This window comes from Hyperoodon ampullatus (genome assembly GCF_949752795.1).
Source record: "Hyperoodon ampullatus genome assembly, chromosome: 11".
In the NCBI taxonomy this organism is placed as follows: domain Eukaryota; kingdom Metazoa; phylum Chordata; class Mammalia; order Artiodactyla; family Ziphiidae; genus Hyperoodon; species Hyperoodon ampullatus.
Window position 1 is genome coordinate 57633997 of NC_136924.1, and position 13514 is coordinate 57647510.

A 13514-nucleotide genomic window follows, 5' to 3' on the forward strand; every position below is an offset into this window, starting at 1 on the left:
AGAGTGGGATCATCCATCCCCATTAGTTAAGGCCTTCGGTTTGTTGTCCTCAGAGTAGAATAAAACACTGTGTTCCCACGGACAAGGAACTCCACAAGAACCCATGGTCTACTTTTGGACAGGGACTTGAAGTACCACACGTGCCAGGCACAGAAACAGGACTGGCCTATGGCTGTCACACTTGGAGAAGCTTCTGTTTTGGCAGCACAAACTAAAAACTTCTTAGTGTATTCTGGTTTTAGTCCTCTCTCCTGAGTGAAGCAGCCAGGGACTGCCAAGTTCCACAAGCCCTCAAGCTAATACTCAGCATTAATTCTCTCCATGGTCTTCTTCCACCCAGGCTACAATTTTCCCTTCCCATCCAGGGATGGCATCGTCATCGTGGAAAACCTCCTCCTTGACGGTGTCAAACTCGGGATCCAGTGCTTTGAAGTGATACCGATGATTTCCCTCCTGGTCAACAGCTGCTTTAAAATCCTTCAGTGTCACCTCCCCCAACCTCTTTGGTATATTGGCCATGAAGCGGGTAAGTGGTCGGTCAGGGAAATAGAGCACCTTCGCGCAGGCGCTGCTGACAGTTGGAGAGCTCTGTGAGTGAGGCAACTTTGAATTAGGGGGCCAGGACTCCCGGTATTCACTACCTGCTTGAGTTCTGGGTGACTTGCCCCGAACCCTTCTGTCCTGTTTCCTCTGGGTCTCCATGGCGTGCAGGCGCTCCATGAGGCTGCAGATGCCCTGCTCCAAGCTGTCGACGGTGTGGTGCTGAGGGTCGTGGCCGCTGAAGCTGTCGCGCAGGCTGCGGAGGGCATCCCGAATAAGCTGCAGGTCACTGCTCCCTCTGTGAGTGACTGAAGCAGCTCCTTTTCCTGCCACTGGAAGGAGAAAACCATTGCTTTGAGGGTTGTGACTGCTGCAGTGGGTCACCTCCTCTGCCTGCCTTTTCATACAGTGAGCCAAAAGGACGTCTTTGTGTTCCAGCTCCTGCTCCAGATCCACCTGCTGGTAACTGGCCTCAGAGAGTTTCCGCAGTGCTTCCTATAGCTTGGCCTGGTACTGCTTCAGGAGGCGGTCCTCCTGCCCCAGTTCTTATTTATATTCTCCCAAGAGCCGCTTCCTCTCGTCTAGCTTCCTCTGCAGATCCACGTTCTGGCTGTGCAGCTCATCTTTGTCCATATTTACCCTCAGTAGTTCTTGTCTGAGCTGAAGGACAGACGTGTCCTGCTGAGTCAGCCTCTGCTGCAAGGCATCCTTTATCCCCTGTAAGTTTCTGGCTTCTTGTTTATACTTCAGCAGCTCCTTCTTTAGGTCCTGACTCGCCTCCATACTCTGATCCAGACGACTTTGGATTATAATCAATTGTTCCTCGGGATTGACTCCTGGTTCACAGAGGGCCAAGGGCCTCTCCTGTTCATCTTCGGGTAAGGATCCATTGAGCAGTAAGGCCTGTAATCCTCATATCATTTTTCTTGGCTTCCTCCATTTCTTTTTCCAAATGTTCTTGTTGTTCCAACAGCTGTTCTTCCCATGAAGTCTCCAGATAGGGCCGGGGGCTGCCTGGTCTCCAGTCCCGGGATAATGGAGAGTCTGTCTCCTCTGTTTTGTTCTCTATTCCTTCAGAGGGAATAATCACGAAATCTGCCTTCTCCTCCGACTGGGTTATAATGGAGTCCCTCTTTGCACTGTGGATAGGACTGGGGGAAGTCAGGCATTTGACTTGCGTCCCTCCCATGGTCCCCCTCGTGGCTCTGGCTTCAGCAAGTCGGCTTCCCGGGGTGAAGTGGGAGGCTGAAAGTCATAGTGCTCCCCAATTCGGGCATGTCTCCCCGCGCTGGGGCCCAAAGAACGACTCCACGGACAGGCCAACTACCAGAGCCGCTCGCCCCGGTCCCGAGAGGGAGGAGGGAGGACAGAGAAGCAGGCGTCTCGGCCCCAGGGACGGGGATGCTCCCAGCTCTGAGGTGCACTGTCCCGGCAGCTCCGACAGTGCAGCAGCCCGGCCTCGGTGGAAGCCGCCTCCCCTCGAAGGCTGCGGGTCCCCGGCAGCGGCATCGTGGTCTCCACGGCCGCGCGGCTCCGGGCGTGCCCCCGGGCGCAGGCATTTCAACCCATCTCCGACCCACCGGAGAAAACCAACATTCAATATTTTATCTACACTACGCTCATGCCCCGTGCCTGGCTTCTTATCGCTAGGAGCCATTGCTTCTTTGAAGCTGGGAACTTACTGGTTTCTAAGGGCATCTAACTATGGCTTCCCCATCTCTCAGTAACTAAACACACTCCAGACATTCATATACAACACGTGATTTGGGATGAGATGCCTCAGAGAGCCTTTGCAGGTGGAAAAATGGAGGGAAGTTGTGTGGTGATGGGACTTATCTCTGCCACCTAAACATGCAATAAAAAGTCCATTAAATCACACACACACACAGAGAGAGAGAAACAAAGCATTCACTGAGCACTGGCTGTGGCCCAGTCCTTATTAGGGACTGGGAAAGAGTGGATAAAACAGTGCCACTTGAGGCTGACTTTGCACAGCTCTTGCCTATAGCAGCTCATATTCACACAGAGGAGATATGCATCGACAAACATTTATTTCTTTTCCATTCTTGAAATTTGCAGATCTATCTCAGGGAAAACACTAAACCTATTAAAATATGCAAAAAATGAAGCAGCAACTTTGCTGGGTGGCAAAAAAACCAAACCTCACAATCCCTCAGTGACTGGCAGCTGGGACACCTGCTTCAAAGGCAGCCCTTTCTTGGTTCCCCTGTCTACTGCACCAGCAGGGTCCTGCCCACTGCTGCTGGGGACACAACGCTGGGGAATGGCATAGAGGTCCAAGGACAACAAAGTTTGGTGACGTTTTATGGATTAAATATATATTTATTGGGACTTCCCTGGTGGTGCAGTGGTTAAGAATCCGCCTGCCAATGCAGGGGACACAGGTTCAAGTCCTGATGTGGGGCGATCCCACATGCGGCAGAGCAACGAAGCCCATGCGCCACAACTACTGAGCCTGCGCTCTAGAGCCCGCGAGCCACAACTACTGAGCCCGCGTGCTACAACTACTGAAGTCCACGCGCCTAGAGCCCGGGCTCCACAATAAGAGAAGCCACTGCAATGAGAAGCCCGCGCACCGCAATGAAGAGTAGCCCCTGCTCACCGCAACTAGAGAAAGCCCGCACGCAGCAACGAAGACCCAATGCAGCCAAAAATAAATAATAAATAAAATTTTTTTTAAAAAGCACTTTGTGGAAAGACACTTTGGGACCATGTAAATATCCTGATCCTCACCAAAATTCCTTCACGAGCATTGCTGATGTTTCTTGGTTTAATTATTACTATGATGGTTGACAAATCCAGGATTACTTCTACATTTATTAGTTGGCATCTTCTGTAGGGGAAAAAAAACCCTTTCTCTACTCCACATTTATTTATTTATATTAGTATAGACTCGGGGATCCTTATTTTATTTATTATTTATCTTGAGGCTCAGATTATCTCAGCTTTGGCCAGTGGGAACCCCTTCAAGCTGGCTTCTGTGTCCTTTTGATATAGTCCCTCCATTCTTTAAGCACTTCCTAAGTTTCTGGAACAAGATAGTCCTGACTCATCTTGTGATTTATCTGTCCCAGCTCTAGAATTTGTCATTTCTCAGAGGCAAATTAGTTTCTTTTAGTGGAGGATGGTATCTAGAAACCAAGATCTGGGCAGTAGGTATGCTTACAGCTTTTGAAATGTTGTCAGTGATTTTGTGACTCTTAAGCCAGGAACAGAATGTTACCTTCAAGCTTTAACCTTCTGGACTAGTGACTGCAAAACCTGTTCAGGTGGTGGACAGCATGGACATAATGAGACTTTTAATGGAAATATATGGTGTATTTAGCGAGTAAACAATAGTTTACTGAATCTAAGACATCAGTGAAGGGAGGTAGGGAATATATATATATATACACACAAACACAACTTAAATCTATGTATTTTAATTTATCTGTCTAACTTGAAGGCCATGAGTCTACACTTATACCTTCAATATCAATCCCAACATCACATGGTTCATTCCAGGTTTCTCCCATCCATCATCTCTTCTTGTAGCCACTGCCCCCAGCACAGATGTCCTCTGCTGTGTAGAGACAAGCACCCGTCACTCCCTAGCCCTACAGCTCTCTGGCATGGATGCCTGCTTTCCTTGGCCCCATCTTATAGCATTGGGACTGAATTATACAGGCAGGCAGACAACATTTTAGACTTTTTACTGACCAATGAATCGTTACTTTTCCTGATCTTTGGGAGGTTTTTTCAAAACTTGTCCTTCAACATGATTCTGGTTTTGCCATTTTAAATGTTCCAAACTGCATGATTAATATTTGGAAAACAGAAAAAGAGGAAAGTCATCCATAATTTTACCACTCAGATACAACCACTATTTGGTATTTTAGTGTATTTCCTTTCAGTTTCTCCCCTCTGTGTGCCTGTTTTCTTTTAAATATAATTACAGCTGTAATGTTGCTACACCTTTCCATCTGCATGTTTACCTAAGGCAATAATATAAACACTCACTGCTTATGAAATACCTAGTATGTACCAGGCTCTGTGTAGGTTGTTTTCTCTTTCTCATTTAATCCTTAATGTATCTTGCAAAGTAGGTGTTTTCCTGATATCAGAGATAAACTGAGGCTCAGGGAGACTGTTAAATGTTACACTTCTAGGAAGTGGTTGAGCTAGGACTGGAAACCAGGTAGCTCTGACTCCAAATCTGTTTTGCTACCAGCCTTCCTGAAGATAAGTATTTTTTCCATAGTACAACACGAGTTCCATAACTCTGATTTTAAATGAGGGCATATTATACTAATGAGAGACTGTTTCCTACTCAACTACTCCCCTACTGTAGGCTATGTGGGCTGCTTACTCTCTCCCCTCCCCCAGCCCCCCTGCTCTTCCCCCTCCCCCTCCCCTCTTTCTTCTTCCTCCTCCTCCTCTTCTCCTCTTTCTTCTCCTTCTCTTTCTTCTCCTTCTCCTTCTTCCTCTCTCTACACACACACACACACACACACACACACACACACACACACTGCCTTAATGAACATCTTCATGGACATGGTTTTTCACTAATTGTTTTCTAAAGGGTTGACCTAATTTGAATGCCACACTGAAATGACATTGGCATATTATCATTTAAAACAGAGAGCCTATACTTTAATAGGCAAATTACTTGATTTAATTAGCATATATTTGAATACAAGTTTGTTTTTATTCAAGGAGCATTTAAGGCTACCTGCTGTTTACCAGGAGTCATGGCAGGAATGGAAACTGCAAAGATACTTTTATTGCACAACTTGGTGAGAAAGCCAACAGCAAGGCATCTCCATTTATTCAACCCATGACTAAGCCAATTGTTTTAGGGGCTGTGCTGGTGATGCTCTCCCTGAAAGACTGAAGGGTGATATGGGGCAAATGCCCAAACGATGGGCTGGTTTAGTCAGCTCAGGAAAATGTGATGGCAGGTAGATGGGATTCCCAGTTGACGGGTGTAATAGTTGTTATTGTGTCTTGCCTCCAATGTGGAGTTGCAACTTGGCTTTTCCAGCTGGCTCTGTTAGGATCTGCCAGTAGGGGATGCCAGAGGGAGACTGCAGGGTGTTTGCTTTCTGTGGGCTTCCGGTCCGCACGCAATGCCCCAGCAATGTGTCTTCACCCTGGCAGCAGCCCTGCCTTCCTGTAGCAGCAGCTGAATCCAGTTGGCAGTTTTCCCAACACTTGAAGAATCAATCAGTTTCATCCTGCCCCCTACTAGAGGTATCAGTGCCAGCCAAGCAGCACCTCTGCCCCAGAGTTCTGCGTCTCAGGGGCCCCTCCCCTAAGGTTCTGAGTTTTAACACTTCTAACCTCTTCCCTTTGTTCCCTCAGCCCTAGTTACAGTATCTACTTCTGTCAGTGCCAAGTTCCCTGATATCTTAGGGTTCTCTTTCAGTTATGCAGTTAACAGTTCTGTACTTAGTTAACAATTCTTTACGTTGAATTCTTTCTGTTTAAATAACTAGTGTGACCATTTTCTCCCTATTGGAACCTGACTGACAAAGGGCAGATCTTGAGTTCCTGAGATGCAGAGGCCTTTGCAGTGCCTATGTGCTTTCTTTTTAGTTCTGTGTTCGCAGAGGTATGAGGAAGGGATAGCTCCCTGGCCAATGGACCTGTGGGAGATGTAATGTTGGCTGAAAGAAAGTAGCCCCTTCCAGAACATTCTGGCTCTTTCTTACAGGCTTCAAATAAGAAGTGTCTAGCTAGGCTGAGGAATTACTGACCGGAGAAATTCCAGCTAGAATGTTTGGCTGCTGTATGTTCCATGAAGTTAAGGGCATCTCCTGGAGATGGCAATCTATTTTAAATAGTGTGTCTTCATAAATTCACAAAAATACTTTGTCTGTTTGATGCATTAAATGGCCAAAGAACAACTTTCATTGGAACTCTATTAAACCAACATCAGTGAGCACCCAGTGAGGGTCAGATGCTGGGTTAGACAGTGGGGAAATTTGACAGAGCGTCACGTGTCCTTACTCCGGCAGGTCCCACTGTCTACTTGGGGGAGTCACCTGTGGAAAGAAATAAATATGGCAGATTGAACACACATTTTTACGCTCCGAAACTCACAAAAACTGCAGTGAAGTTTGTTTGGATACAAATACAGTTGGCTGTTTTGAAAATGAGAATTCATTTCAACATGATTGATATATCATGGAATGATTTGAGCCTAATGTGAATTTCACATTTGCTTTTGCACAACTTTGTGTGTAAGGCACATGGGTGAATGTGGATAACTGAGCCACGTAGGAATACACAAAACGCACACAACTCAAACAACTACCACCTGCCTCAGTTCACAACCCACACCCATCCACATTAGCTGTTACAACTTTCCATCAAATTTCAGGTAACCCTCCTGCTGCTAATAACATACAACTCACAATAACTTCACAATAACTCACAAGCTGCAACCCTTCCGGTGCCCATGTCCACAAGCAAATGTCAAGCCTTTTTCCAGGTAAAATGCTTTATTTATTGTAGTTGTTATGTATTTCTTAGCCATTTAATATGTGTAAAACTGTGCTACTGTTTTTATTAGGCGCCTATCTTTTTTTAACGGGTCACTGATGACATTTTTGAGTATTGTGCCCCTAACCCCTTTTCCCCTCCATAAGCTCTGTGGTTTTGTTGCATGATTTTGCACAGTATGGTGATAAAAAAAAACTTTTGTTTAAGTTGACATATAGTTGATGTACACATAGTACCGTGATTTTCAGGAATGTATATATCATGTTATAGCAGAACTGTTGTGTGTAAGACAAAGAAAACAGCAAGGGTTAAGGCAGAACACTTCTGGAAGCTAGAAAGTAGAACAAGTTGTAACTAACTGTGAGCTAATAGAAAAATAAATATATTGATCTCTGCCCCCCAACCTCCCATTCCTGGCACAGAACTCCTAAAACCCTCATAATTCCCTAAGTGATAAGAGCCTTAGGAGCATCTTTTGTTCTAATATTTGGCCTTTGACCCTGTCTCTGACACAGGGCTGCTAAAACCCTTGTAAATTCCTAAGTGTAATAGCACTAGGAGCATCTTTTGTTCTTCTCAGGAGGCTCTGGGTGAGCTCCTGGATGGCAAGCCATGAATAGAAGCTTGGAATTTTTATCTCCACCCCCGCATCTTCCAGAGAGGGGAGAGGGGTTGGAAATGGAGCTAATAATTGATCACACCTATGTGAAGAATCCTCCATAAAATCCCAAGAGAAGGGGGTTTGGAGAGCTTCTAAATTGCTAAAAACATCCATGGATGGGGATGGGGGAGTGATGCAACCCAACTCCATGGGGACAGAAGCTCCTGCTCTTGGGACCCTCCCACACCTTGCCCCATGTATTTCTCATCTGGCTGTCCACTGTATCCTTTATCATATCCTTTAATAAACTGGTTAACATAAATGTTTCCCTGAGTTCTGTGAGTCACTCTAGCAAATTAATGGAACCTGAGGAAGGGGTCGTGGGAACCTCAGATTTATAGCAAATCAATCAGAAGCACACCTGACAACCTGGACTTGTGATTGGTGGCTGAAGGGAGGGGGCAATTTTGTGGGACTGAGCCCTTAATCTGTGGGACCTGACCCTATCTCTAGGTGGATAAGTGCCAGAATGGAGTAAATTGTAGGATATCTGGATGGTGTTGCAGAATTGCTTGGTGTGGGGAAAACTTCCAATATATTTGGCCACCACAAGTGTCAGAAGTGAAGTATTCTGTGTGAGTAGTAAAGGAGACACATGGGAGGAGAACTCTAGGTTTTTAAATACAATATCTTAGACCCAAGAAAGTTGACTCTTAAGCCAGCTGGGAGAAAGAAGGGATCTACAGAGATAGAACTTCAGAAATCTGCATGGATTCTCCTTGGGTCCATGGTTGAGTAACCAGTCTTGTATGTGTAGAGTGATACTCCATGAGGTTAGGCAAAGAATGACTGGGGAGTTGTAAGCTGAACAATTTTCAGAGCTCATTCAAGTTAGAACCAGTCAGAGAGGAGAGTCCTTAATAAACACCCGGGGCACTCAGCAAAGACCCCAGAAGGATCATGCACTAGTGGAAAGCCCAAGGTAGTCCAGAGTAAAGACTACTCTAAATTTACCCTAACAGAACTTAACACTGGGGGACTTAAGCTACCTAATTCCAAGACTTAATATAAAGCTACAGTAATTAAGACAGTATGATATTGGCAAAAGGATAGACCAATGGAATGGAATAGAATCTAAAAATAGACCCACACATATATGGTCAATTGATATTTGACAGAGACAAAAAGGCAATTCCATGGAGAAAGAATAGTCTTTTCAACAAAGGGTCCTGGAAGAACTGTGTATCCATTAAAAAAAAAAGAATTTGATGCATTACACAAGAACGAACTATAAATGGATCATAGACATTAACATAAAAGGTAAAACTATATAACTTCCAAAAGAAAACATAAGAGAAAATCTTTACAATCTTGGGGTAGAGAGAGAGTTCTTTGCTAAGACACAAAAAGCATGAAACATAAAAGAAAACATTTGATAAACCAGACTTCATCAAAATAAAACCTTTTGCTTTTCAAAAGACATCATTAAGAACATGAAAAGTCAAGTCAGCCTGGTAGAAAATATTCATAATTTATATATTTGACAATGGACTTGAATGTAGAATACAGAAAGAACACTTAAAACTTGGTAAGAAGACAAATAGCCCAGTTGAAAAATGGGTAAAATATTTGATCATACACATCACAGAATAAGATGCATGAATGGCTGGTAAGCACATGAAAATATGCTTAATGTTATTAATTATTAGGGAAATCAAATTAAAACCACAATGAGATCCACCAAACCCCCATTAGAATTATTGATAATATCAAGTATTAGTGAGTGTGTGGAGCAACTAGAACGTTCATGTGTTGCTGGTAGAAAAGTAAACTTGCATAACCACTTTGGAAAATCACATTGCAGTTTCTTATAAAGGTAAACATATATTTACTTATGACCCAGCAACTCCAGTTCTAGGTATTTATTTACCCAAGAGAAATGAAAAGGTATGTCCATAAAAAATGCATGTACAAGAGATTTCATATCAGGTATTCAATATAGCCCCAAATTGGAAAGAACTCAAATGTCCATAAAAGGTATGGACTGTGCTATATTCATGTGACGGAGTGCTACTCAGCGATAAAAAGAAATGAAGGCTTACCCATGCAACAGCATGGATGAATCTCAAAAAATTTATGTTGAGCAAAAAAGCTAGACACTAAAGAGTACTTACTGTATAATTCTATTTATATGAAATTCTAGAAGAGACATCTGTTCTATAGTGACAGAAAAGAGATGAGTGTTTGCTTGGGGCCTAGGGTTGTGGGCATTGATTATAAAGATGCACAAGGAAATCCTTTGCGGGTAATGGGTATGTTCTATATCTTTATTTTGGTGGTGGCTACACGAGTGTATACCTTTATCAAAACAGATCCAACTGTACACTTAAAATGGATGCATTTTATTGTATGCAAATTGTACTTCAATAAAATTGATTTAAAAAATCTAGAAGATTGGTTGAAATCTATTTATGAGCCATTGGACCTTGGAATCCCCTCCCCTCCTCGGAACAGCCAGACACTGTTCCTCCCCACCTCCACAGAGGACTTCAGTTTTATTCTCTGGAGTTGGTTAAACAGAGGGTCTTTATAACAAGGCACAGTGGGGCATAGACACCTTACTGAAAAGATGGTGAATGAAGTAAAGTTTACAAGCAAGTGCTGAGACCCCCAGCCCTCTTCTCTCATTTGGTTTCCAGAATGCTAGAAGTCAGACTTACAGATTCCAAGAAGGGGTTTGGAAGATTTTTCTGACCAGCTTCAAAGGAAAGACCCAAAACGCTGTTACTGGAATCTCTCCATGTGAATAGCTTAGCTAGCTCACTCTACAGAGAGCCTAGCATTGACATGCTTCATGCATGCTCATGGAGCTGTTAGTGCTGCCTCTGGAAATGTGAGTAATCAGTCATGGACCGATAGTCATCTGAGAAGAGCCTCCAACATAAAAACTGAAGCTCAGAAAACAAGCAGGAAAAAAAATCTGGAGGAAGCAGAGACTAAGTAGGGAGATGAAAATATTAAAAATAAAAACCTCCCTTTTATTAATGTTATCAAAGAAAAAGAGAAGATAGATTATTCTTGAAACAAGAACAGGATTCAATTAAAAATGCATAGTTAGAAAAAAAAATCAGCCCTTGGAAATATAAAATCTATGATAGCAGAAATGAAAACTTGAGTAAATTATTTTGAAAAGAATATGAAGGAAGTCTAGAAAATAGAGAAAAAGGGTAAAGATATGGGAAATAGGACATCAAAGATAAGAAAGTTAGGGAACCAGTTCAAAGAGGTCCAGCATTAAAGTAAGAAGAGTCCCGGGCTTCCCTGGTGGCGCAGTGGTTGAGAGTCCGCCTGCCGATGCAGGGGACACAGGTTTGTGCCCCGGTCCGGGAAGATCCCACATGCCGCGGAGCGGCTGGGCCCGTGAGCCATGGCCTCTGAGCCTGCACGTCTGGAGCCTGTGCTCCGCAATGGGAGAGGCCACAATAGTGAGAGGCCCGCGTACCGCAAAAAAAAAAAAAAAAAAAAGAAGAGTCCCAGAAAGAGAGAACAAGGGAAATATAAGGGGAGGAAAAAAAAAAAGAAAGAATCCCAGAAAAACTTCCAGAACTGAAGGACATAAGTTTGCAGGTTGAAATGGACCACTAAATCTCCAACAGATAACAAATCATTTTACTGGGAACAGGGAAGACTCTACAAACTTACAGAGAGGAGAAAACAGTTTCATATACAGAATCTAGAATCAGAATGACTTCAAACTTGTCAGCAGTAATAGTAGCAGCTAGAAGACAATGAAAACCTTAAAATTTCTGAGGGAAAACTTTTTCCAACTCAGAATTCTACAGCTGTACAAACTATGAATTAGTTTTGAGTATAAAGAATATTCAGACATGCATTTTATCAACACATTTACCTCACCTTTCTCAGAAAGCTACTGGAGGATATGCTCTATAAAAACTAAGGGGTAAACTAAGAAAGAGGAAGAGATAGAATGCAGGAAACAGGGATTCAAGTGCAAGAGAGAAAATAAGGGGTCCATCCATCTTTCGATCTATCTATATCTGGGGCATGCTGGGAAAATGGTGGCTGAAGTGGGAAAGGGAGACTTTCTTTTTCCCATTGTCCTGCTGGGATACTCAACTAATAGGATAAAAAGCTAACCAGCTAATAAGTGGTTGGGGGAAGTTTGGTTTCTAGCTGGATCCCAGAGGAGATACATCAGAAACTTTGAGTTCTTTGAGTTCTTAGAACCCTAGACCCTGGTGAAATTTCAGAACTTAAAAAAAAAGAGTGAAAATCCTAAAAACCCCCAGACATAAAACAATCAACAACAAAAACAAGTTATCTGAAAAGGAAAGAGAATTATACTGGTATTGAAGCTATCATCTGCAACTTGGAAAGCCCCAGGGCCATGGAAAAGACTCACAGCTCCTCCAGGGGGAAGGAATCTTGGCCAAAATATTGTTAAAGTATTAGGGTAGAAGGCAGACATTTTCAGATCTGCAAGATCCATGAACCATTTCTCAGGAACCTATTCAAGAAGGTAGTTAAGGGCTTCCCTGGTAGCGCAGTGGTTGAGAGTCTGCCTGCCAATGCAGGGGACACGGGTTTGTGCCCTGGTCCGAGAGGGTCCTGCATGCTGCGGAGCAGCTGGGCCTGTGAGCCATGGCCACTGGGCCTGCGCGTCCGCAACGGGAGAGGCCATGACAGTGAGACGCCCGTGTACCGCAAAAAAAAAAAAAAAGAAGAAGAAGGTAGTTAAGACAAATGAAAATTAAATTTGAATGAAAACAGAGACATCTCAAGATAAAAGAAGACCAAAAGCATATCAAGCAGTGGAGAGCAATAAATCTAGTAAAATCTATAGCAAGTAAATGGATGATGATAAACTGACTTTTAACTATGTTATAAATTAGAAAAGATCTTTGAAATAGAAGGCAAGGGGAAAAATCCTTAGCAGAAAGTTGAAATTAAAGTGACAGATTATTTCAACCAAGCCCAGGATATGGGATGGAGAGACTGATGGTGTTGAGAGGAAAGAGGGGATGAGGATGAGGAAATAAAAAACAAAATAGGTGGAGGGTGTCACATGACTATATACTTTTGGTATGTTGATGGGGAAGTACTAGTTCAAATATAACTTGAAACCTGAAAGTAATTATTAGTAAACTTGAGATAGATAGAAAAACTGCCAAACACCAGGGAGGAGAAACATGAATTTAAAAAAGAAAAAACCAGAAGGACACCCACTAACATAGTGACTTCAGGGACAGGTAAGGGGAGTGGGATTTAAGGAAGTGAAGGGAGAACTTTCATTTTTCCCTCTATGTTCTTCTTGAATTTTTGAATTCTTTTAAACAAGTAGGACACATTGATTAATTGCCTTTATAATTAAAGACAATGACATAAGGAACTCTGAAAAGTTAACAGCGGTCAAAGATGCAAGGTGATACCATCTGCAATGTCGTTGGAGAACTGCTCTGCCCTGACTCTCCCTTTCTTTCCCAGCATAGTTGTTCATTTTCTACAAATGATTAATGACTGTTGCTTGAGGAAAGGGCTAGAGAATGGTATGTAGATAACTCCTGAGGCCCCAAGGTGAAAAATGAAGAACACATGCTATAAATGAAGATGGCTATCTGTGTACTCAATGCATTCTCATTTGTTGCAGAAGGGAGACGCTCTGGCAGCCCTCTGGGAGATTCAGTGTTCTCATCATTAGAAAATTGGAGTCTGTGATGGGACTTAGGTGACCCCAGGTTGGAAGTCACTAGAGGGATGGCTTGGTGAGATCTCTGGCCTAGGTCTTCTTAACCTAGAAGTTAGGGCACCTGGATTTTTGTTGTGTCTCTGCCATTTTTATGAG

The 13514-nt window shown here is 43.3% G+C and overlaps 1 pseudogene across 1 annotated transcript; it reads right to left on the reverse strand.

The window, feature by feature from the left end:
- Positions 1 to 309: 309 nt before the first annotated feature.
- Positions 310 to 1729, reverse strand: LOC307060821 (dixin-like; annotated as a pseudogene). The gene has a single exon. The product of its transcript is annotated as a dixin-like (transcript).
- Positions 1730 to 13514: the final 11785 nt, after the last annotated feature.